General features: G+C 37.5%; 1 long non-coding RNA gene across 2 annotated transcripts in view; it reads right to left on the bottom strand.

Annotated features, from left to right (window-relative positions):
- Window positions 1-1,808: 1,808 nt before the first annotated feature.
- The window catches only part of LOC140696808 (uncharacterized), a 36,869-nt gene continuing 31,501 nt past the window's right edge, over window positions 1,809-7,176 (bottom strand). For both annotated transcript variants that reach the window (XR_012073341.1, XR_012073342.1), the window contains 2 exons: window positions 5,181-5,322; window positions 1,809-2,321 (listed from right to left, as the gene is read on the bottom strand). This is a non-coding gene — a long non-coding RNA (uncharacterized lncRNA). The remainder of the gene's footprint in view (window positions 2,322-5,180; window positions 5,323-7,176) is intronic.

Raw genomic sequence — 7,176 nt, 5'->3', positions numbered from 1 at the left:
TCATTAAAATTTAGAACTATGTTAAATTAAGAACCCCCATGACAGTGAAAAGACTAGCCACAGATTAGAATATATTCATCACACCTCTAACAAAGGATAGGTATCTAAACTATATGAAACACTACAGACCACTAAGAAAAACGCAAACACCACTGGAGAAAAAAAAGGCGAAAGACTTGAACAGTCACTTTACAAAAATAATCCACATGTATATATATGTACGGTGTTCAACATTAACACAAGTTAAAATCCACCATACTATCAGATTGCCAAAATATCTGGTTATGCCAAGTGTTGGCAAAACATAACACAATTAGAAATGATTACATTGCTGGTGAGACCATAAGCTAATAAAAAAGCTTTGGAAAACTAGAGTACTCTAATAAAGTTAAACACGTACATGCGCTATGACCCAGCAATTCTACCACTACCGAGAAAACTCTCCCAAATGTGCTACAATAGATGTGTAAGAAACTATTTACTGCAACACTGTTTATAACAGCAAACAACTGGAAACAACCTAAAGTTGGATAAATAAGACATAGTCAGATAATGGAATGCTATACAGGGGTAAAACTGAACAAACTGTAGTTATAAAATTTAACATGGATGAATTACAAAAAAATTTTGAGTGAAGAAAAAACCCAGCAAGTCCTCCCAAAATATATGTACAGTAGCTAAAACTAAGTAGCATTATTTGAGTATATCTTTATATGGAGTAAGAAAAAGAAAACCAAGGGAATGGTATAAATTTTCAGAATGGTAGTTAACTCTGAGGCTGGGGGAGTTAAGGGAAAAGGACGGGGATGGACACATGCAATAGGAGGGGCGCACATTCAAAGATAATCAAGTTCTTGCCTGGATGGTGGGAATAAGGGTATGTGTTTTATCATTGTTGTTGTTATCACTTAAATCATACATATTCATCATTTGTATATGGGGGAGACTAAGGCCAGAAAATGCTGTATATTCCACACAAGCTTAATTAAACTCACTACATAGACAGACAGACAGACACACACACACACACACACACATTGTGTAAGGCACAGGCTATGTAGTAACACTGCCTGGGTTCAAACATCTAGTGCTACCACATACTGCCCAAGTATAGCTAAATTAGAATAAAATTCCTAACCTCTCTCTGTTTCCTCATCTATAAAATAGAAATAATATTTACCTATAAAATGGATAAGAATATTAGTAATACCTGATTATTAACATTGATAAAAAGGGAAAAACAACTATAAGGAAATAACCCTAAGAGTAAACAATATCACTTTGGGTAATAGATTTATGAGTGATAAATTTTCTTTCTTTCCCTATTACTACATTTTCTAAAATGATATTCTTTAGTATATAAAGATAAGTTTTCCAACAAGTGGTGCTAGAACAACTGAATATCCACATGCAAAAGAATGAGGTTGGGTCCCTTCCATTTATCATACACAAAAATTAATCAGAGTGCATCAATGACCTAAATGTAAGAGCTAAAACTATAAAACCCTTGTAAAAGTAAATCTTCGTGACCTCAGAATAGGCACAGTTTCTTAGCTAGGACACCATAAGCACAAGTAACCAAAAAGAAAAAGAGAGGAAACCAACTAAATCAAAATTAAAAACTTTTGTATTTCAAAGGTCACCATGGAGAAGGTGAAAAGGCAACCCATAGAACAGGAGAAAATACTTGCAAATTATGTTCCTCGTAAGGGTCGTATCCAGAATGTATAAAGAACTCTCAAGTGGTTATTTTAGCACAATTTAGATAATGCATATCTGTAAACTATAAAATGCTATATAAATTCCATTCTGACACTACTACAGCTGGATTAGAAGTGTGGGGACTGCAAAGTGGGAATAAGGGATCATTCCTGTTTCAGGTTCCCACAGCTTGTTTCCACATCATTTCTTCTCCTCAGCTTATTGTTGCCTCAGTGCTTGTAACTTTCTCTTTTTTAAATAGTAGTTATTGTAACCTTATTTCTTTTAATGTCAAAAACGGTAAACTGCTAAGCAGGATTCGGGTAATGAAATAGCCAACAGTAAGCAAATGGATGGTCTTTTGGTGCAAGGTTAAATAAATTCTCCCAATTGTACCGACTACAATAATCTGTAGTCAGAGTATAGGACAGAGGGATTATCAAGCAGAATTCTCCAGACATTTAACTCTGTTACCTCTAGGGCGTGTATGGGGATGGAGCACCGCCCCCAACCATTCAGATGGCAAAGAGAGTCCACAGTGCTGGCGCTTCCATGGATCATCAGTCGATTTAAAAACTCCTCTTGGGTCAGACCAAACAAAATCAGACACAGTCCATTTTCTATAAGAAAAACAAAAGTTGACTTTAATAAGTTATTAGGACGTAGGTTTTAGGATTATGACAGGAACTAATCTGCAGGAGTTAGAGTGCATTCAAGAAAGTGACTAAAATGATGTGTCACAGCATCTATGCTGCAAAAGGAGGGACGTGAAGAAAGAAGGGACCCCTCTCTTCACTTGTAAAGTCAAGAAATTGGAAATTCCACTAAGTTTAGATGACAGAAGTGTGGGTACTTGAGTAAGCAAACTGTGGTCAGAGTGGGTTGTGTAGAATAGTGATTCAGGAGAGGAGCAGTTTCATGTAATGACAAAGCCCAGGGTATGACTGTGGGAATAGACTGGGAAGTCGAATTGGAAGGAAAACTCACAATGGTAAACTGAACAAACAAACCACGAGGAACTTGCATGGGGCTTACAGATTCTGCAGGAAACACACACAAAAATTAGAGAAATAATACAAGACTATACAATTAAGTGCTAAACTGTAGTGCAAAGCAGAAGTGCTACACAAGTTCAAAGAGGAGGAAAATAAAGATAAGTATAAATTTACAACTAGAAGAGATTTAATAAGGAAAGGCTTCATGAAAGAGATAGATCTCAAAGGATGAACAGGATTTGATAAAATGAAAAGGGGGTGCTGTCATTCTGTATCCAGGGAAAGAATAACCAGGGTCAGGAGGCAGGAAAGATAAAAACATTTTTATATTTCAGAGCACACTTAGAAAATAAAACATGCAGTCAACTCCAGACAAGTTATACTAATCAACGAGCATTCATTTAAAATAATCAACAAATAGAGATCACTTTATTTAGTTGGACAGGACAGATCCCTAAATTCACTGCCCAGAACAGAACAGAATCTCTTCATTGGCTGATGTTACAGGGGCTCAGTTCAATGAAATTTGTTCAAAGGAATGTGCCTGCTGCTCTCCTCAGAGTTCTCCTGAGGGGTTGCCAAAACAACCAGAGCTATCCTACACTCAAGGATCAGAGTAGCTGAGTAGTCTTTTCTCCCTTCTGACCTGTCAAATTGTTTTCCAAGTAAGATGACTAGGAGGTAACTCTACACATACAGGGTATGCTTTAGTCAGCAAACATGGCCCACTGATACACAAGCACACAATCTGAAAATGTGTTATGTACCCTGCTTAAAAAAAAAAAGGTGAAAAGGACATTTAAAACAAAGGAAAAAATTACAGGAATAAGTTCTGGCTCATATGTGAAGATGAAATTAACCGTTTTTTTTTTTGTGATCCAAATAATAAGCAATAAACCCAACAAAGTGCATCCCAATTACTCAAGGATTTGTTTATTTCATTTATATTAAGTTAGAACCAAAAGTAATAATGGTTTGCAATGGCCCTAAAAACTGAAAGTCATAAATGTAGACTGCTTTATTTTTTAAACAAGCAATTTTGGGGTGGAGGATATAGCTTAGTGGAAGAGTGCATGCATGAGGTCTTGGGTTCAATCCCCAGTACCTCCACTAAAATAAAGTAAATAAATGAATGAACCTAATTACTTCCTCTCCACTCCGAAAAAGCAAAACAAAACAACAGAAAATAAGCAAGTTGCGATGAACAGGCTGCTGTATTTTTGTGTGCACACTCACATACACACCTATTCCTCTCAAACATAAAAAAAAGTCAGAAGTAAGTAGAAGCTCTAAGTCAAAAAGGAACACAAAGAGCACTCAGTTTTTACTTAGAAAGCCACAAGTGTGGGCCCTCCAAGGGAAACACCTGATGAAATCTTCTCAGTTGGACAAAATTAGGTTAAATACATTGTCAAAGTCCTTTAAGAGAAAAGTGATCCCTAAGGCAGTCACCCTGTGCCACATAAGAAGCAAGTCTAACACATGGTAGATACGTACATGTAGGAAAATAGCTGATTAAGTTCATGAATATATTTTTCCCTGAAAGTTTTACTGAAAAACTGGCCATTCTGCCTATACTCCAGTCATTATAGCTAGAAGCCTAAAAAGTCTCATCTTTTTGGTATTCTCCTCCCTCTCAATCAACGTCTTTACATCCAAGGACACAGATCCTGCCTACACTACTCAGCACAAAAAGAATTCCTCTGCAGAGCTGCGTGTCAATAATCCTGTCCACTGCCTGTGCAGGCAAGGGTAATGTGAAACAGTTGAGTAACCTAATCTCAGCATCTCTTTCAGGAAATATAACATGTAGGAGGATATATTTGTTGATGAACAATAACGATGTGTTACTATGAAATGACAGAATTCTCAGAGATAATAAGGAAATACCTATAAAACAAAAGGATATTATATCAAACTCAATGGTCACAGGTTTACAGTTGGTAAATTTGATTCTGTTAACATCACACAAGCAGGTAAAAGAAAAGGGAAACAGCACTTAATCCAACTCTAGACGGTTATTGTTCACAATCACCAAAGCAAATGGTCATTATCCACAGGGATATGAGAAGATAGCAGACCTTTCACATCTAGAGCCGAGTCTCGTATTTATTATGTACCTCATATATCAGTATAGTGTTCCATGTACATGATTTACAGATAAACACATAGGTGTTGTGGTTGCTTTTTTTTTAATGAAAGGGATTCACTATCAAAAAATTGATGATTTCTGCTCTAGAGGTGACACCAGCACCATCATCAGGGAGCTTATGTGAAGAGCAGAGCAGGGGGCCCACCCTGGTCCACTGAGTGAGCCCCTCTAGGGGTGGGGGCATGGTACTGGTGTTCAACAGGCTCTCCACGTAGTCCTGGTGCTCACTAGAGAAGCAGTGCAGGAAGGAGAGAGAACACTCCTTGACATGTTCTTGCCAGCGAAAGCACCTGGAGGCCAGCTGTGGAAAAAGAGCCTCCCAGTTGTGTTACCTGATTCTGAAGCACCACAGTGACTGGCCGCTCCGAGGAGCCAGGTGGTAGCAGGACGAGTCCCTGAAGCCCTTGGAGGAGCTCATGGAAGGTCAGGTGACTGATAACATTTGCCCAGAGGTTTGAATAACATTTGTAGGGCCTGCAAGAAGATCAGTAAGCACCTCTCTCAGGCTCCTGGACAACTTCACCTTCATCCTCCTTCCTTGCTGACCTGCCTCTGGCCCCTTCCTGGTCAGGTTACCCACCAGGCCTGTCACCACTGGATGGAGTCCATCATCTCTAACCCTGGTCCTTTGATACTTGTTCTAGGAGGTCTTTCCCAAGCCAAGTAGCTATGGGGCTCAATACTCAAGGTCTTATCTCTGCAAACCTCTGGAGCACACTCACATCTGTGCCTGTGGGTTTGCCTTGGTTTATTGTGCCTGAAGATGATCAGCTGTTCCCTTAGTACTTTGTTCTCTAACCCCCTCACCTGAGGGTGGCAGGGTGGGCCTACCCATGCTCTCCAAAACCAGAGTTAGCTGATGGCATGAAGACCATCAGCAGCTTAAAGTACAGAGATAGCACTATTGTCAATGGGCCTCTAGGCCAGTGCCATACTTGGGAGAATTTATGCAGCAGCTTTAATATCTTCTCTCTTGTTTTATATATATACATATATTTATTGAAGTATAGTCAGTTTACAATGTTGTATCAATTTCTGGTGTACAGCTTAATGCTTCAGTTATATATGAACATACATATATTTGTTTTCATATTCTTCTTCACCATAAGTTACTACAATATATTGAATATAGTTCAATGTGCTGTACAACATGAACTTGTTTATCTCCTATATATATATATTAGTATCTGCAAATCTCGAACTTCCAATTTACCCCTTTGTACCTCCTCCCTGCTCCCCATAACCATAAGTTTATAGTCTGTGTCTGTGAGTCTGTTTCTGTTTTGTAAATAAGTTCATTTGTCTTTTTTTTAAGATTCTACATATGAGTATTATTCATTTATTTATTATTTTTAGTTTTTACTTAACTGACGTAATGGGATGGAACCCATGATCTCGTGCAGGCTAGGCATGTGCTCTACCACTGAGCTATACCCTCCCCCCCATTTTGAAAATTTTTAATCCTATACGAAGTTGAGAGAATGATAAAATTAACTTCCATGTATCCTTCACTTAGCAGTTGATAACATTTTGCATAGCAATATTTTAAAAATAAACTCCTCTGCTACATCAGGCTGTGTTCTGTCCCCAGTGACTACAGACTTTGGCTGACAGACTATGAACAGGAAATTCACAGAACAAGAAGCACAGATAACAAAAGTAAACATGAAAAACTGCTCAACATAACTGCCTTTAAAAATACAAATTAAAACAAGGAGATAAAATTTTTCCATGATAATAACCAGCTTGGGGGAGGGTGGGGGGAGATGAACACCCTCTCTTATTTAGTGGTGGAGTGTAACCTGGTATAAATACTTCAGACGGCATTTTCACGGTGAGTAGGATGAAGTATAATAGAGGAAAAGTGGAAATGTCTCCAGTACTGGATTGGGTAAAAGTATGAAATATTCATATAATGAAATATTATGAAGTATGAAAAACTACACAGATCTTTTATCATAGAAATATACTGCCTATGACACCTCATTAAATAAAAAACTATTTGTCTAATTACCTACCCCCTCAACAACAACAAAAGCTGTTTGCAAAGAAACATTTGGGAATGATTACATCTTTTAAAATATTTACATCCATATTTATATTTGTACATGAATAGACAAAGTCTGTGAACAAACATCAGTTCATTAGCAGTGGTTATTTTTGGTTGGTAGGATAATAGGCAATTTAAATTTTTATCTTTATTCTTACCTATATTGTGTGAACTTTTCATAATTGGTATGAATTTTATAATAAGAAAAAAATTAAGCTAAATGGAAAAGCTTCTTAAAATACCAAACAAAAAATTCCCAAAAGAAAACCACAAGGAAA

The sequence above is a fragment of the Vicugna pacos genome, chromosome 6 (genome assembly GCF_048564905.1).
Source record: "Vicugna pacos chromosome 6, VicPac4, whole genome shotgun sequence".
Classification (NCBI taxonomy): Eukaryota; Metazoa; Chordata; class Mammalia; order Artiodactyla; family Camelidae; genus Vicugna; species Vicugna pacos.
This window is presented reverse-complemented; position numbering and strand designations above follow the sequence as displayed.